This window comes from Epinephelus fuscoguttatus, linkage group LG4 (genome assembly GCF_011397635.1).
Source record: "Epinephelus fuscoguttatus linkage group LG4, E.fuscoguttatus.final_Chr_v1".
In the NCBI taxonomy this organism is placed as follows: Eukaryota; Metazoa; Chordata; class Actinopteri; order Perciformes; family Serranidae; genus Epinephelus; species Epinephelus fuscoguttatus.
Window position 1 is genome coordinate 15,846,168 of NC_064755.1, and position 18,786 is coordinate 15,864,953.

The 18,786-nt window shown below is 41.7% G+C and overlaps 1 protein-coding gene across 9 annotated transcripts in view; it reads right to left on the reverse strand.

Moving 5' to 3' along the window:
• mical3a (microtubule associated monooxygenase, calponin and LIM domain containing 3a) overlaps positions 1–18,786 on the reverse strand; it is a 115,465-nt gene that overhangs the window by 80,495 nt on the left and 16,184 nt on the right. For all 9 annotated transcript variants that reach the window (XM_049575358.1, XM_049575353.1, XM_049575354.1 and 6 more), the window contains exon 2: positions 4,207–4,523. The gene's annotated coding sequence lies outside the window, so the exon portion shown is untranslated. The remainder of the gene's footprint in view (positions 1–4,206; positions 4,524–18,786) is intronic.

Below are 18,786 nucleotides of genomic sequence, written 5' to 3' on the forward strand. Positions count from 1 at the left end.
ATTATTATGCAAAGTATATTTTGTAAAATATCATGTTAAAAGCAATGTATGGGGTTGCAGAAATGTTCCATACAAAGAGAAGACATAACTTAACCCATAACAACAGGTTTTCTCTCATGAGAGTCGAATTATGTACATATGATTAACATATTTCCAGTTCAGTTGTGACTGTGTTATTACAAAAAACATGTTGTCAAAGGTGCTCTTGACTAATTTAGACGTCAAGCTGTTTGAATGAGGCATATCTGTGTCATATGTGCCTATGCCTATTCAATCAAAGGCACCTGGTATTGCCAATAAAATAAAGCCAGCCTTCAGGGGGAGGGAAAGGTTTTAAACTACACTATATGCCCAAGATATTTCAATATGACTGATTGGTGGTAAACATTGCCACCATGCACCACATTCCACAGGCTAAGTTATCCCTTCCGATCTCTAACAGGCTGATAGCTAAACTGAATTAAAACCAGGATTGGCACAGAGGACCACTGATGCATCATCACAGCAACGTGCATGTACAATGCAGATAAAAAAAATGTCAGATTTATTACAGGACCTCGCAGTTAAATCGTTAGCTGCTCTGTTAAAACCAGCAGACCGTGACATTCCCAAACGTGCAGAGGTGCAGTCCGCGGATCCCAGGGTAACGTTACAAAATGCACCGTGTTTGTCAGGCGATCGGGAGCAACGTCTCCTCTTACCTCTGAATCCTGTGTGTTTATAATCCACTCGTTTACAGCGGGGATGAATCCATGTCCGTGTGTAAATCCAGATTTCTCAGTAAAATCCACAGCAGCGGTGTGTTTTTTGAGTGGGTAATGCTGGGTAAGGCCACAGCAAGGAGCTACACAGCAGAGGAGAAGGCGCAACTTGAAACTGACAGAGAGGGATCGGTCGGAACCATAACCGCGACAACGAGGGGGAAGAGAGCGAGTCTAAAAATAACAACACGTCGCCGAAACATCGCAAGTTTATTAATTTCACTGTAACTCGTTGTAAAAAACAATTTTAGTACGTTATGAGGTGGTATATCAAGAGGAAACTGTGTTACACCAGAATGTATCCGGATTTATTTCACATTTCAAGGTGAGAGCCCCCCCACTACCCGTTAAAGTGAGCCTGCGTGTTTTAACTCAGTTTAATCCGATTGGTCTCTTCCAACGTGACGCAGCAGCGCCGCTGCCTTCACATGGTGTCAGAAACATTAGAACTGGTTTACACAACAGGGAAAGGCGGGCGGGATTTTACATGATAGCTGAATTATTGATAAATTTACATTAATTCCAAAGTGCTCCTTGATACCTTGTGTGTGACTGTGCACCCTTTGTAAATATGCCTTGACATGAAACATTCAGACAGGTTAATATCAACAACTTATGGCTTTATAACAAGCTCTCTGATAAATTATTAGGCTATTAGTGATAACAATAACTGCACAGAACAATTAATCAGTAAGAACATAAACGCTACAAAAATAGTGTTTACTTAAAGGGGGACTACACCCAGTCCAAAACTAGTGGTAAACATGGGCAACTCTCTCCCAAATCCCAACACTAGGGTGCTAAAACTCAAATGTGTGATGTCATAGGGTATAAAGCCTGGAGCTGCTCCATAAACGACGAACTGGGAAATATATTCTAGATGACACTGAGAGCACTCGGGGGAATGCTCTGGATAAATGGCTGCATTTTCTGTCTCACAACTGAGAACACTTCAATAGAATAAAGCTCATTGGGATATAAAATAGAAATCAAACACTATGTAAGTGTACAAAGTCTCCCATTCATTGTCTGTGGAGCAGCTCCAGACTTTATACCTGATGACATCACAAGTTTGAGACTTACTTCTCTGTTTTCTGGCTTTGACAGAGTAGCCCATGTGCATTAATACTGATCGAACTTTCCAAGGCCGTAGAAATAACATATTGGAATTTTAAGTTTAGGCGGAGTTACCCTTTAAATGTACAAATCTCTTATCTTTAGTCATGTTGGGATTAAAAACAATGCATGGGTTCCAAAGTCTACAGTGTTGCTGATTTGCAAAGTTGTCAGAGTAATTAAAGAAGCACAGTGTTTTTGGCACCCATCAATATGACATGGCCTCAGAAAAACAAGTATAGGCAGCATTGAGAAAGAGGATAAGTCATTTTATTATTTGCGTGACATAAAGTCATGGACGTAATTCCCCAGTCTAAATCAGTCCGTTATGCCTGTCTTCATGCATCTCTTCCACCGTATGGAATCTTGAAAAATATAATTGCCGTTGAATTCCAAAGCCCATTTGTTTATTTTCTAACAAAGCATAGACATGGATTGTGCCGTGGTTTCAGAGCGGCTGAAGTTTGCCTTAGTGGAAAACCACTTAAGACTGCAACTTGGGAAAATTATAAGTTTTAAACAATCGCTTTCAAATGGCAGGACATCACATGGAAAACAGTATGGTGAGTCTCTGGCTGCTTCCCACAGACAGAACTATGCATCACTGATACGCTGCTTTGTTCTGTCTCAATCACAACACAATCCAAGACTTATGCTCATAATGAAGACCCATATTGTACACATCAGTGACGGAGCAATGCGCACAGCAAATCCAAAGAACCTATTAAAAGCTGTAATGATTATCCTAAGCGCCTTGGCTGATTCAAAGGAAAGGTCAATGACATGCAGGCCCTTTGTAAAACCCATTCAACTATCAAAGTCACTGCTTGATTCACAGGCTAGCAAACACAGACATCTCAAAACGTGACCACTTAAGACACAAGTCACCCACTTTGATCAGACGCAGACTTTAATCTATACTCTCTACTGACTATCCCTTTACTATCAGCTCCCTGCATATTACAGACACGGTCTCTCCCTCTTGAGCATCCAGCAAGGCAGACACCCTCCTGTCACCTTCTGTCACTGGACAGATAGGCCTGTGTGGCTGGTTTTTCAGAGACACACAGCGTTTGTAATCCCTCAGAAAGATGTTGTGCAAACTTCAACTTGAGGACAGCCACGTGGAGGGATCAGTGTTACTTTATTTTTGTTCATTCAACATTTGACAAGGGATTTACAAAGTCTGTGCTGCCTGTATTTGTATGATGGATGAGGCAAAAGGAATATTTAATGATAAGATGTAGATAAGATAGAGTTACAGGAATATGAATTGAATTAGGCACAACATAAAGTGGATAGGTCATACAGTGCTGTGCTGCCCTTTCACAGGCTTTGGTAGAGAATGAAATAATCATTAGTGCAGCTCAAGACCTGCTTATTACGAGGGTTATGTAATGCTGTCTTTTAGAGCGGTAAAAACACGTTCAACTTCTCATGTCGTCATGTAGCATACATGAATTTCAACTCTGTGCTGCTGCATACCTGTAGAAGTGCATTTTTTGCAACTCAAAACAAGGATTTCATAACCTTATTAAAGAAATGAATGAGTCATTGAGTTGAAAGTTGGAAAACAATTTCTGCGGCTCAGGTTATGTGTGTTTTAAAAATGTAGCTCTTATGTAATTGCAAACACTAACATTGCGTCATGTCTCTCACTGTGATACTAATATGAGGTTTAAACTTAACCTAATTAAGAACAGCAACATTTTGACTGCAAGAGAACTCGCAGCCAGGAAAGCTTACTGTCTCCACCACCATAAGGATGTTCCATATATGAAGTCTCCAATCAGAACAAGCTGTCCTAGTTGGATTTGCACCGATTTGCTAATTAAACAAACCACAGGGGGACGCAGGATGTCAGCCAGGTCTGCTTGTGTGAAAATGAGAGTGAAAAGACGGAAGAGTAGCACTGAAGGGAGGGGAAAAAAGGGACTGGGATCAGGAGTCAGGAGCAGGATGGCTCAATGCCGGATCACAATACATCAGAGAGAGTTTCGCCACATCATGAAACCGCCTCTAATTACGCTGAGCACCTCGGTTCCCACCACGCCTCTGTTCACCAACAGAGGTTTGTCATCAGCCATTGACTGAGGATCAGTGGACGCTGGCTGAGGCATGCAGACAAAGGGCTGTCTACCTAAGGTGAGGCAGGCTGAGTACATTCCAAACATAACAAAGGACTTACACATGATGTCATGCCTGAAATCTTCAAAGGCATCTGCCATAGCACATTATCAAATACAGATGACAATAGCCTGCAGCAAATCTCCACTCATCCACCTGTGATGGAGCTGATGAGGGAGGATAATAAAGGAGAAGCACTTACTGTACAGAGGGAAGACAGGCACAAGGTATTCCTCTGGCTGGGATTTGTTCTCTTTCTGTTTTCCTCCCTCCCTTTTTCCCCGTCTCTCCTCCCGCCTTCTCCCCCCTTTCTTCTCACCACAGCAAGATGCTGCCTGGACCACTGCTCGTTGTCATGGCAACCGAGACTGGGGGGGATTCTCACGTGACCGTCTCTCCCTGGGCGCTGATTGGTCTGATGCATAAAGAGGAAGGAGGGAGGGAGGGATGGGGGCTGGTGGGGAGGTGATGTCACACGCCCACCGGTTCACAAATGGGAGGGATCCTCACTCAGGCCGCCTGCAAGCAGACACAGACACAATGGGCGTCTTTTTAAAGGTGGGGCTGAGCTGAAGTGGAGCTATCAGATGCTCAAGGATGATTCTACTTGACTGAGCAACTTATAGGACTTTTGTCTTGACCTCAGATTGCGCTCATCTGCAGTGCTGCCAGAAAAGCGCACTCCAAACTACCAGGGGCCCAGAATGCAAAAATAACACAAGTGCTACAGGACATACGGGAGCACCCATATGTGGCAGCTTGACCTGCTGGCCCACCACACTTCAACGTCTCCTACAGTGGCTGCAGAGAGCTATTTATAGCACTGCAGAAACCAGACAGATGCATAACTGCTACTATTCACTCAGTAACATGCAAAGGCAAACATTCAGTGAAACAATGGAAGCTTCGGTCACCGAGACCTACAATCTAGACGACTGCTGTTTCTGCTCCTGCTGATAACAAGTAAATGACCTAAATGTATTTCCTGTATTAAGAAATTACATAAATACCGCATGCTTAGATTTGCTTGTAGCTTGGAATGCGATAAAAATACAAAAACTAACACACCACCATGAGCATGTGCTGAACAAGCCTATGTGCCGTAATGACATAATGATACGCGCCCTGCTGTCATACATTTTACAAGCATTTTACAGACTTGAAAGCTGAGGAAAAACTTGGCACCAGAGCTGCAGCAATAAAAGCAGCGTTTAGCTGTTGAGTGAAAGGAGGAAAAAAAAAAGCTTTCCATGTTCATCAAGGCAGGAAAAGATTTCAAAAAGAGAACTGGGTGTTTTACATCCCATTTAAGGGAAAGTAGGTCTCTGTCAATTTCACGCTCATTCCCAACGCTGACATGAGTAATCATGGTCCAGGCTTGTTGTCCAGACTGTTGTGTAACGGGCTGGGATTGGTCCAGTTCTGCCAGAGATGAGAAATGATCTTGTTCTGGTGGAATCTGATGTTGGTTTTCCTAAGCCGATGTAATGTATTGCCTTTGCGAGGTATTGAGCAACTCAAAAATATTTCTCACTAATCCCGAGTAGACACACTTCTAAATGATGACGGCCATCTGGGTTGTTGTTTTGGGTTTTTTTTGTCTTTATTTTTGCCCATTTTGTTTTTACAGTGTGAATTTAGAGAGGTGTTTTTGTGTGTGAAACTGTAATTTCCTTAAGGATAAAAATAGATATGACATTTGGGCACTTTGCTCAGTAGGACATGGTCAAAGATCCAGACACCTGCCACCTATGGGTGTGTCATCACACTCAGCTCACACCTTTCTCTGGCCTGTATTTTTACACATTTTTTAACACAATAAACCAAAAATACAGAATTATATGAAATTAAATGGGAAACTAAACCAAAAATTCTCCTTCTAAATAACATTTTTAAAATTTTAAAACCTACAAAGTGTGTCAAATGCCTATGTCCACTGTGCATATAAAACAAGTAACAGTATCTTTAACATCCAGAATTCCATTTGCTTTTGATTATTCTTTCATCCCTTACTACTGTGGTACAGACACTGTCTGACCTGATCAGAAATGTAGCTCAGACACTGCACTCCAAAGGAGACCAGACCTATGCATTATGCAGCCATTTTTTTTCTAATGCTATAACTGGACAGTGAGCGTCATTAATAAAACATGTGCCGCTGTCTCCAAAGCCATCTGTTTCTTTACACCCGGCAGGAAGTGCACACATAAAGGTGTTATTCACGCTAATTAGGAAATATATATTTAATAAAACTCAATAATGCTAGACTTTCTGAGGTCACATGCTGTCCTCATTCCCATGTAGGACACTTTATAGTGTCTATGTCTTTTGCTCAGTGTGATAAGAGGGAGACAGATATTTGTATGTATGCTTGTATGTAAAGCTCTGTAAAACCTCGCTGAACTGACAAACTCAACCAAACTCAGCTAAACTAAAAAATAATATGATCTTACACAGTTTTATACACACATTTCCCATGCAGTAAATACTACATTAAGTCTTGCTGGATAGAACAGTGTCTACATGTTTGTGCCTGCATATGTACATGGTGCTGAGTTATGACACACTGTCGGTTTAAGCAGATCTCTGACAGGACTGACTCACCATGTAAGCACATAGGTCACAGTTAATGAATCCCAGACACAGAGAATATTGTGTCAGTGAGTATTTTATATTGCGGCTGTCACTTTTTTCCCCCCCAATTCTGTCAAATCTTATGCACATATTCTCTCTCTGCCCTCTCACTCCTCCTTTGAGCACGACTAGGTGGAGGGGATGATGGGAGCACTGATACTAATAGCTGGTATCATCATGTTCATAGCCTGCCATCAGGAACCTGTTACGGGCCAGTGAGCACTGGGCTGCAGAGGAGGAAAGAGAGACAGAGCAGGGGTGCTGCAGAGCAGCATTACTCCTTGAGCATGTAACACTTTCCATTTGTGAATATTATTCCTGCTAAAAAATGTAAGAGAATGAGAATGAGATAAATAAATGCTAACACCAGCAACTTGCACACAGTGACAGTGCTAACATGCTGATGTCAGTGGCATATTTTTAATAGGGGTGGCTAAATGGGGACACTAAATGTCTTTAGGTGGCACAAAAAATCTTTCCATAAGTGAATTTCTTGTGAATGCTTATGTAATGCGATTTATTGTTCTTAAATTAGGCTGGTTGTCGTTTCACTTAAACGGACATACAGCTTTAATTTGAAGGAGTATAGTGATTGTAAATAACAAAACATTTACTGGGAACAAGCCTTCTCAAGATTAAAGGCAGATTTATACATTCACAGACAAAGCACTTGTCTTTTGCTGGAAACACTTTCCCCACAAATACAACATGCTAATGTTTTTAGCACCACCCTATGGCATTTCACATTGTATAAATTAGCCTAGCGGCTAGCAGACTTTTCCTCTACTTACATGAAGCCACGGACAACAGTAACATTTAACAAAGCTAACGTTGTAAAACACGGCTCCAGTACAACTCACAAGATTCACTGACAAAACAACTGTCTTATACTAAACAGGTTTTCCAAACAAATACAACCTGCTAATGTTATTAGCACAAGCCTATGGCATTTTACATTGTATAAATTAGCCTAGTGACTAGCAGAGATTTCCTCTACTCATTTGAAGCCAGGATAAATCACACACGCGTTAAAATGCTATTTTGTGGAGGCTTTATTGTCTTCACAATTTATTGTTTCTTATCTGTGAAATTAATGGCTTTTAGCTTACAAACATTGACAGGAAGTTTGCATCACTGCGATGTGCAGTTACATTTCTGGGAAGGTGCACATCATGCTACGGTGAAGGTTACACTGTAGCCATAGGTACGTCATCAATTCGATGCAAAAGTGTAAATCCCACTTAATTAAGGAGACTCGTGGGTACCCATTAGACCCATTTTCATACAAATATCTTGATGTGAGAGTTTAAGAAACCCCATTGAAAATGGCTATGCCAGTTGTTTCCTTGCCAAAATTTTGCCTGACTTTGGAGCATTCTTTATCCCCCTTTTCGACAAACTATGCTGACAGGATTGGTATTGATGAATGACTTAGGTTGTCCAGTTTCACAAGATACCACTCCCTTCAATCTTCTAGCAAAACAATTAGCACACCACAGCCTTATAACCCCTCCCCTTTCTTGGAGGCACCACCGGCTGATGTTACATAATATAATGTTTATCTCAAACATTGTATGGTGAGTTAGCATGCTAACATTTGTTAATTAGCACCAAATAAAAAGCACAGCTGAGGCTTATGGATATTTCGCAGGGCAAGAGAAAACTTTGGGGTTGAAAAAAGTCAATAGTATTGATACTATGGGGATTATAAATGTCAACTCATCCCGCTGGTGTTAAGACATTTCAGTCTGGAGCAAGGTGGTTTTCTTGCTGCTTAGTCATTAGTGTAAGACACAGGATTAGTGGATGATGCAAGGCAACCATCTCGCACTGAAACACACGTATAATGGAAAACACACACAACAGCAGCACTTGCTGAGGAAGCTAGCTGCTCACGAGTATATAAATATGACATCTGAATTTCCAGTAAACCTACAGCAAAGCCAGATCACTGAGGCAGGCAGAATATGTGCAACTTTTATATAAACACAAACACAACATGAACCCGCTCAGTCCAAATAAGTGATATTTGGAAAAGGTCTTCCCAGAATCACATCAGTATTTTGGGTAACATGAATCCAGCCAGTGCTGTAACTTGAACATTTAATTTCCTCCAGAACGATGAGTGCTAACCCTGTGCAAACACCAAGTAAATCAGCTCCAGTCAGCTGCCCCTGAGCGTGATGGATAGAGGGAGGAAAGAGGAGAAGGAGAGGTGTTATGTGTGTGTGTTGGTAGGGGGGTCCAACAGAGGAATCAAAGCCAGTAAATAAAAGCAACTGAGTGAAAACTAAAGACAGAGGAGAGAAAGGGCAGACAGTGAGGTCAGATTTCAGGAGGTCTGGCTGTGTCTGTGGTCAGTCTGAGCCAGTCTAAATTTAACTGTATGTGTTTAGGAGACCTCAAACCAGGGCTGTGTGAGGACTGAAACAGCAGCAGTGGTCAGGGTGCGGCCACACACTGGACTCATTTCTCACACTGCTTGCCGTTAACTGTGTCCATGAACTGCCAGCATGGTAGGCTGTAAATTCAACCTTCCTTAGAAGCTAAAAGGGTCAAAAGTCAAGGCTGTGACCCGTTGTCCCCGACCTTTTCATGAGCCATAGCAACACAGGCGCTACTGGCCTACATATAGCTGTGACCGTAATGACTCGGGTATTAAAGGGTTAAAGGTAAACTATGTCTGTATTGGATTGACTCTGAGTGGTTCTCATGTTGATCAGCAAAGGTATCCAAATAAAATATTCCTTTTCCTTTCCACATTATTTCTTATGAGTGAGGTTGCTAGTTACTTTATCTTTGAACCCAAAAGGGAAAAAAAGAAAAAGAAAAAAAAAGAGAATATTTTAAAGGGTAATTTCACCCAATTACAAAACAAATCTCACTTTGTAAATAGGCATGCAGAAAGGTTGCAAAGTGTTTAGGATATCTGCACATTTTTACTGCTTCCACTCTCAATACAAAAGGGGTAAACAAATTTTTTTTCGTGTGTTCGAAGCACTGAAAAAGTAAGTTAATTTAAACAAGATTAAGGGTCATCAAGCTAGCAGCTCTGTAAGGCTGTACTTAGGCTAGGTTCTTTGAGCAAACTGCTAAACATCTGCAGGTAATTGTCTACCATTGTCACAATCTCGGTTTAGCATGCTAACATGCTAATATTTGACACTTAGCTCTACTTAACACTAGCTATGTTTCCATCCAAAAGTGATTCGAAACATTGGGAAATGCACATTAAAAGAAATACGAATCCTGTGTGTTTCCATTAAATGTACGGACTTTGGTGAAAACTACAAACTCGCGAGTTTTCCGCAGAACCGGAAAGAAAACAAGTCTCGCATTCTCCTTCTTCTACATTTTCTGGCTGTTGGCAACCAGCTTGTAAATGGAAGTAAGGAAGGCGCAATTGCCTCCACTCAACATACTGTACGCCCCTTGGCCAACGTTCAGTTTCAGTCGCAGATCAGTGTTCCAAAGATGGAGTGATCCCATTGCAAGATGGTCTCTATTTCAAACTGTCTCAACAACTACAGTATTCCTGTTCATTAATAGGCCAAACCTTAAAACTACGCTGCTAGTGTGGCTTAAAAATCAACAGCAACGTACACTATCTGTCCAGAATCTGTGTCCCTGATACTCTGTTTAATCCAGACTTGGCTGTTGCCATCTTGATAGGGAATTCTTCTTCGTGTGCATCAATAATTAAATTCTATTTGCATCCTTTAGCAGCAATAAAGCTGAGAGACGTATGTATTAAACAGACAAAAAACAATAATCTGCATGGCATAATACCACCATCACAGGACTGTACAGTAGCAACTCTAAGAGCTGTAGTTCTGCACCCGGAGAACACAGACATGTTTTTGGCAGTCATTCACTGCAGTGCACTCATCAGGAGAATGGGTCTTTCCATAGATCAGCGGGGCAACAAACAGGATGTACAGACACTAATTCACTTAGCAAATCTCTGTCTCACAATGTACACAGTATGAGAAGGAAAGCCTTGAGTGTCTTCATAGGATGTCTGCTAAACAGTAGTTTAGTGTGTAACATACTAAATAATAATTAATTTTCCTATTAATAAATCAGTGCATACCTGTCAGCAGTTGTGCACTGAGTTTAGTTTATGTCTGCGACTTTGTCTTTTTGAAATTTACACAAGTCTTCATGACTACAACACTCCAAGGTCTCAACTTAACTAACCAATCTCTGACCGGCAGCCTGCTTCAGATCACTGCACTTACCCTTGGGCTGGCACAAACACGGCTTTAAACATGATCAGTTACCATGGCAACCAGAGTCTCTTCCTGTCCTGGCCAATATGAGAATCCAGAGCCCTGTTAGCGAAGATATTGCCAAGCATGTCACTTGTTTAGGTGGGAGAACAACACAGCTTTGTGGGAGAACACACTATATTATACATACAAAAAAGTTTGGGTTTCCACTGTCTGTTCGGAGACCATCTTCAGTTAAGTTCTGTGTTTATGTATACACCCAAATGTGCATACAAATAACAGACCATAAACAATTTCTGCCTTTACAGGGCACCCAACAGCCCATAATGTCTTGTCACACATGCACAGGAAAAAGCAGTTAGTGAAGGTGTTAGCTCTGCTCATTTAGACCTTCATTAAAGATTAAACACATACTGTTCCAGTCACTCTAATGGCTGGTAAAGTATGCTGGATTCCCATTTTACTCACAATGTTTACCCCTTTTACACACAGTAATCTTAATATAACTTAATCTTAATTTAATAGGATCAACCATCCAGTCTGTCCCACTGAAGCTGATATGCTGGCAGAGTAAAACATGCCAGACACAACACAGCATGGAAATGAGTAATTGCACCTAAATCTGAGGAATCAGATGGTTTAATAAGATGAATTACGTCGTACCACAAGGTTCGACTCTATCCAGGCATAAATGTTTACTTGATGGTTCAGTTCATTTCCTTTATCTTCATCACAAAAAGTCTCATGATGGCAGGGGGGAATTAAAATGCCGTGCAGCAGAGAACACACTCCACATGAACCATATGCCGCACGTTGACCTCATCGCAAAACTTAATTGGTTATGATAATGGACTTGTTTTGGACATGTCACAGGTCCAATTATGTAATAGTAACACTGAGCTGATTAAAGTCACACTCACATGCCTTTGTTAAGGAAAATTTGTACTATAATATTCGTTTATCTGGCAGATTACATCCTCACAGGCCACCACCAGAGAAACTCCAGTGTACAGAATATATACATAATTGTTTTCAAAGTGTTGGGTACATATGTAAATTCTTATACAGTACATTTGTTGTATTTTCCATCTAGCACCAAAGAAATAATTGATATTAGTTGAAACAACCCACTGGTACTGGGTAATTGTGTCTGTGCTATTTTGACTGACACTGTCTCAATTTTAATTGTGTTTTTTACATGTGAGATCATTTTCTTATTATTAAAGGAGCTGTATAAGACATTCAGAGCATATCTATGATTCCCAGTCTGATTCAGGTTTTCTGCACATGGCTAACATGAAGGTGGCTGAGCCAGTGGCTTGGTGATAACAGTGCGAGCAGTGCCAACAATTGCAAAAGCGTGACAGAGCTAATGGTGTTAGCAAGAATTGGAAGGTCGGTGCTATGTTTCTGTGACGACTCTGTCCCCATATCAGTACAATGAGCTGCCGTTATTAGCTTGTCAGTGGGATAAACACAAGGACTCAGATGCACTAATATGCATATGCAAACAGACCTTCTACAACAACAACAACAACAACAACAACAGTAACAAAGTAGAGAGAGGTGCAGATTACGACACTCACAGAGGAAGCATGCCATAATTCTTTGGTCAGGATGCCATTAATTTTCTATATCTTTACATAGCAAGTAATTGTTTGCTGCTATATTAATGCCCTGAACGTTGTATAGAGCTCCTTTAAAGGTCTAGTATGTTAGATCTAGTGACATCTAGTCTCGCTCACCAGACCTTTCTCAAGAAAAGAAAGGTCTGGCTGCGCCGTCTCTCACTTTGAGATTGGAGAAAAAACGCCCCGGCTGCTTGTATTTCTTTCAACCAATCACAATCGTTCTTGGCGGTGCCACAACAACGGTGCGCTTGCAAAAATATTGCCGGGGGGAAACAGGTTTTGGTGTAACATGCCCACAAAAATATCGCCTACAGGACGCAAACCATGGCAGAAAAATGGCTACATCTCCGCAAGATCAAACACCGCAAAAGTTAGTAAAGGATGTGTTGAAAACAGTTGAAAACTGCTACACAACCAGAGGTGGTAGGGCGGGACTTCAGCGGGTGGCTCGTTCCCCCCCAATGAGAGGCTGATCTCTGCAGCGAACTTCCGCCCACTCAGACTAAGTGACATCTAGCAGTGATGCAGATCAACCTTGCAGATTGCAACCAGGTGAAACTTCTCCCATGTGCCAAGTGTGTAGCAGAACTATGGTGACTGACAAAAATCAGATGAGCCCTATCTAAAACCAGTGTTTGATTTGTCCATTTCGACTGTAGTTACATCGCAGAGCAACATTGCAAACGCAGGCCCCTAGGAATGCTGCTCAGTTAACCTCACAAGGTTGATTATGACTCTTTCTATTTTAAATTTTTGAGCCGTGGTGGTTTCATATTTGTAAAACTTTGCCTAAGCTGAAAAAGTGATCAGCGAAATCAGCGACATCATCACAATGTAAAGTCAATGAGGGAACTTGTAGATCGGGCCAGTGGGAGAAACACTACTGCACATATTTAGTGAACCTCATACCACTGAAGTAAACTCAGAAGCTAGAAAACTTTTTTGATGTATGCACCAGGCGAAAACCTCCATTGTGTTGTACATTGTAGCACAAGGCACATATTTTTTATATTTTTTGCACATCTTACATACCCAGCATTTTACACATATTTTTAAATATTATACATACTGGTGTGAAAACTATACTTCTTAATTTTATACTTCTTATTCCTACTTTCTGTAATTCTCTATTGACATCAGAGTGACTGTAACAAATCACAATTTCCCCCCAGGATCATTTAAGTATTTCTGATTCTGATCTGATTCTGATTTCTGCCAATGTATCCCACTAAATCCTTCACACTGGAGCTCAATAGACTCAAGCAGTGACTTAACTCACCGTCAGCTCAGTTATAATTCCATATTTATGTCATATCCTTGATTTTGCAACAATAGCTAATACCTATTGAAATAACTGCATCACAAATTTGACTGCCATCAGCGTTACCTGCCATGCATGGCAAAGAGGGCAATTATTCAGTGTGTATCATAACAAATATCTGACTCCAAACACTTGTGAAGACCATATTTTAATTGTACTCTGCATATATTGCCAAGGTATATCTCTTATTCTTATGGATCTTGTGTTGTACATTTCTATGCACTCCATATTTTTATATCTTCCCACAGTAACTATGAAGCTGCTGTACACTTCCTTGCCTGAGCAGCCTACCAGCTGTAATCAGCAGTCAGTAAACACAGTCCTGAGCAAAGATTTCTCATTAAAGCCAGAGACAATGCAGAGCTCAGCTGCGGTTTACACAATGACCAAAAAGCTCAATACAAGCCACTGCACATAAAACAGCACAGACAGCCACACTGATTCTGATTTCTGCCAATGTATCCCACTAAATCCTTCACACTGGAGCTGCAAGTCAAGCAGTGTTTAGTTTATGCATGCTCGTTTCCTCATTCTGCATCAGAGCTGAATTGTGCTTGACCCCACAACATGACCTTGACTTGTAATGGGAAAACAGATCCACCCTGTGCTGTTTATCTAGCATTATGTTTTGGGGCTTTTCAGCTCCCACTTTGCATTTTAATTGCGACTCATATGGGCAGATTTCCACTCAGTAATTCCACAACAGGCTGAGGTCATGGTTTCAGTTGAGTCTTGAACTGCCAAGTGCCCTGATTGGTCTCTCTTCTGCCCTCTTTCAAAATGAGTCCATTCCTCCTCTCTCTTCCACAGTAACAGAAACCAAATCTGTCTTTACATTGAGACCTTAGACAAACACCCGAGGATACACACACACACACACACACACACACACACACACACACACACACACACACACACACACAGATGCATTCATGCACAACCAAAACCTCAGCCCAAAAAACATTCCCATACTTAGTGTCCACTATTATCAGTGATCACTGTTCTTGTAAGAGGCCAACTATCACAACAATAGCAGCTCTTGCTTTGTAGCTTTTAAGAGGCGGACACAGTATCTTACCTACATTAAAGTCAAGCCCAACAGTTGTACAGTGTTCAGATGCTTGAACAACAGTGGGATTATGCCAGCATTAGTTCCTGTAATAATGATTTTCTTTCTCAGATCCCTCTGTGCTGCATGTCTACAGAACAGCTCCCTGCTGTCAGCCCTCAGGCTCTGAGTCACTTTCTGGGAGTTAATAACACAACAGGACATGTCTGCAAGCTGGAGGTCATGGTTTCAGTTGAGTCTTGAACTTGATACAAAGTGGCCATGATTGGTCACGTTCTGGAGACAAAATGAGACCTTCTTTCTGCCAAGACGAAACCAAATCTGTCTGTATGTGAGACCTTAGACATTTAACACTTTTCCTGATGGATAAAACACACACACACACACACACACACACACACACACACACACACACACACACACACAGATGCATTCACTGAGTCACTTTCTGGGAGTTAATAACACAACAGGACATGTCTGCAAGCTGGAGGTGGCTGCAAGGCTGGAGTTATTAAAAAGCTGAAGTAGACGTGGAGACAAAAACTGGGGACTTCTTTCTGCCTTGGGTAGACTGTACACTGAATATCCTGCCCTGTATGTGTTAGTATTGCACATTTAACTGCTTTTCCTGATGCCTAAGATAAAATGAAAAGACTGAAGTTCTACTGGTGCCCCATACACAACCAACACAGTAAGAACACGAAGTAGATGTGCAAGTGTCATGCTCCCAGCTCTGATATTGATGGGTTTAGGTTAATGGAGCAAGTGAGACGAGACAACATGAATGGAGTTGTCATTGACTCTCCCAACAGGGCTTCCAACACCATCCATTACTGCTGCCTTTGATCTTGCTTGTAATCTGTCCTACAACACTCCATCTCGTTCTCTGCCTCATATTGCTCAGCTCTCCAAATTCTCACACTCCAGCTTATCAACCCAGATCTCTGCCCTCCGTGTCGACAGAAAAGAGCAAGCACACAACTATCGTCTGCAGCTGTTCAAATATTGTGACATGTGATCTCTGGGCTGGCACAAAAACCGCTTGTAATGAACGACCGGGACACAAAGAACTGGGAGAGCGGGGAGCTCATCTCTAGCGGCCTGTCCCTACCTCTTGACCAAACACACACACACATACAAACACACAGCTTTGCAGTTATTGTGCATTCTGGTCTACTTCATGCAGCACTCCTGTATCTGAAGAACAGCCACACATGCAGGAACTTAATGAACTAAGCGTCTACTACTGTCGCCACTTTACCGCCCACAATCACGTAAAGCAAACACGGCAATCAGGAAATCTGAGGAGAAGCATTATCTCTGTAAACCATGTGTTGAATAAACATGACATTGAGCGGTGGTTTTTAAACAGAAATCTTATCAAAGGAAGACAGAGTAATTGAATTCCTTATCTTATGAAAGAACAGAACAGCTTTTGTTCCGCTGTTTGCCCTGCTTTGTCACTCCTCAACAAGGCGTTCAGAGCCATTCGTTCATCCCACTGCCAACACTTGTGTTTTGTGCGCTTTGTAGCTTCTATCACAACCATAGATGGGGATCAAACGAACAAAGCCTCGGCCTCTAAGCTTTCCTGACGCTTCTTTTTTTTAAAATCAGACATTAAGTCCTTCCCTTCTTCAACTACAACTGATACTGAGATCTAATGGGATTATCTGGGGCTATACGATAGAAACATACAGCTAACCACTGAGAGCGGTGGTTATCATGATGAGCAATTAGCCTACAGTTATTACAATTTTTACCAAAGAAAGACCCCCACATAAAGTAACAGCAGTGGTGACTGGGCGGCAGTAGCTCAGTCCATAGGGACTTGAGTTGGGAACCAGAGGGTTTCCTGTTCGAGTCCCTGTCCGGACCAGATATGGAGCATGGACTGGTGGCTGGAGAGGTGCCAGTTCACCTCCTGGGCACTGCCGAGGTGCCCTTGAGCAAGACACCCCAACCGCTCGGGGCGCTTCACCAAGGGCAGCCCCCTCACTCTGACATTTCTCTACTTTGTGCATGTATAGGTCCTGTTTGTGCGTGTGTGTGTCTTCAGACATGTGTGCAATTGACAAGCAAGAGTGAAAACATTGAATTTCCCCTCAGGGGGATTAATAAAGTAAAACAAACTTAAAATAAACCTCTGGGAGGTGTCTTTCACCATGCCAGTGGCTCTATGAGACTGTTAAGGCCCAGCTGTGCTTTGAGCTAAATGCTAACCTCAGCATGCTAACATGCTCACATGCTGATGTTTAGCAGGTCACTTATAATGCTTATCATGTTCGCCATCTTAGTTGAGAATGCTAGCATGCTAGCATTTGCTAATTAGCATTAAACATGTGGTTCACTCACAAGATGGCAGTGTCATAAGTTTTGCAGGTGTGTTTTAAGCTAAATGCTAGTATCAGCATACTAACATGGTCACATGCTCGTATGCTGATGTTTAGCAGGTCACTGATCATGTTCACCACCTCAGTTAAGGTTAAGAGTGTTAGCATGTGAACATTTGCTAATTAGCATTATACACATAGTACACTTGCAAGATGGGAGTGTCATAAATTTGGAGGTATGTTTTAAGCTAGATGCTAACATGAACATGCTAACATGCTCACATGCTAGCATGCTGATTTTTAGCAGGTTGCTTATCATGTTCACCTCAGTTAAGAGTGTAAGCATATTAACATTTGCTAATTAGCACTGAACAAGTACACTTGCAAGATGGGAGTGTTATGCAGGTGAGCTTTAAGCTAAATGCTAAAATCAGAATGCTAGCATGATAATGCTAATACATACTGATTTTAAGCAGGCATGTTCATCTTCACCTTTAGCATGTTAGTATGCTAGCATTTGCTAATTGGCACTAAAAGCAAAGTATATGGAGTGTCATACGTTAGATGTTCTAGGCTGACCAAACGTCCTCTTTTGCCCTGACATGTCCACTTTTCACGTCCCATCCGGGGCGTCTGGGGTTTTTTTTTTTTTATAAATTGATGATAATGTCTGGTTTTCCGTGTGTGTGTGTGTGTGTGTGTTAGAGTGCGGCACGGGCCGCATATTTCTGTCAAAACCCGAACCAAGCCCGACATTATTTAATGACTAAAGCACTGAGTTTGTGTCACACAGTTGTTACGGTTACAGGCTATTTAACAGGCCGGGCGTGCTCAGCAGAGAGGGAGACCTCCATGTTTGAGATGGGAGCGGGAGGCGGGAGGTCCGATGCTTCCAGCAAAGGGAGAGGGAGAAATAAAACAAAATAAGATAAAATAGGAAAAACCTGTCTCCCTCTTTTATTTTATTTTCAGCGTTTAATCAAGGCGGAGGCGGGCGGCTGGAGGTCCGAGACTTCCAGCGTGGGGAGAGGTAGAAAGAAACTGCCAGTGTGTGTCTGTGTGTGTTATGTTCAGGTGTTGTCACGTAAATAACAGTGCCCAAGCAATAAACAGGACAGACAATAGGATTTTATTTATTTTACACTACATTTTCACTGAAAGCTGACCGAACCCGACCCGAGCCTGAATACAATTTATACATTTTTGACCAAACCCGGCCCGACCCATTGAGTACCGTCAGGCTCGGATTGCCACACTCTAGTGTGTGTAGGGGCCTATCTGAATTTCTGTCTTTGAGAGATATTATTTTGTAATATAACTGAATTTTCTATCCATACATATAAACTTTAAATAGGCTATAGGCCTATTAAAGTTATAAGGCATCTTTGAGTAAACTGCGAGTATCATTTAAGTAGGCTATGTCGTGGCCGGCCCGAGTGTCCTCTTTTTTGGAAATCAAAATATGGTCACGCTATCATAAACCAAATTAAATGTTTGACTTGATGAAAAGCCAAGGGATCACTGAGGTCAGTAAAATGCTTTCTGAGAGCAATGTGAATGTC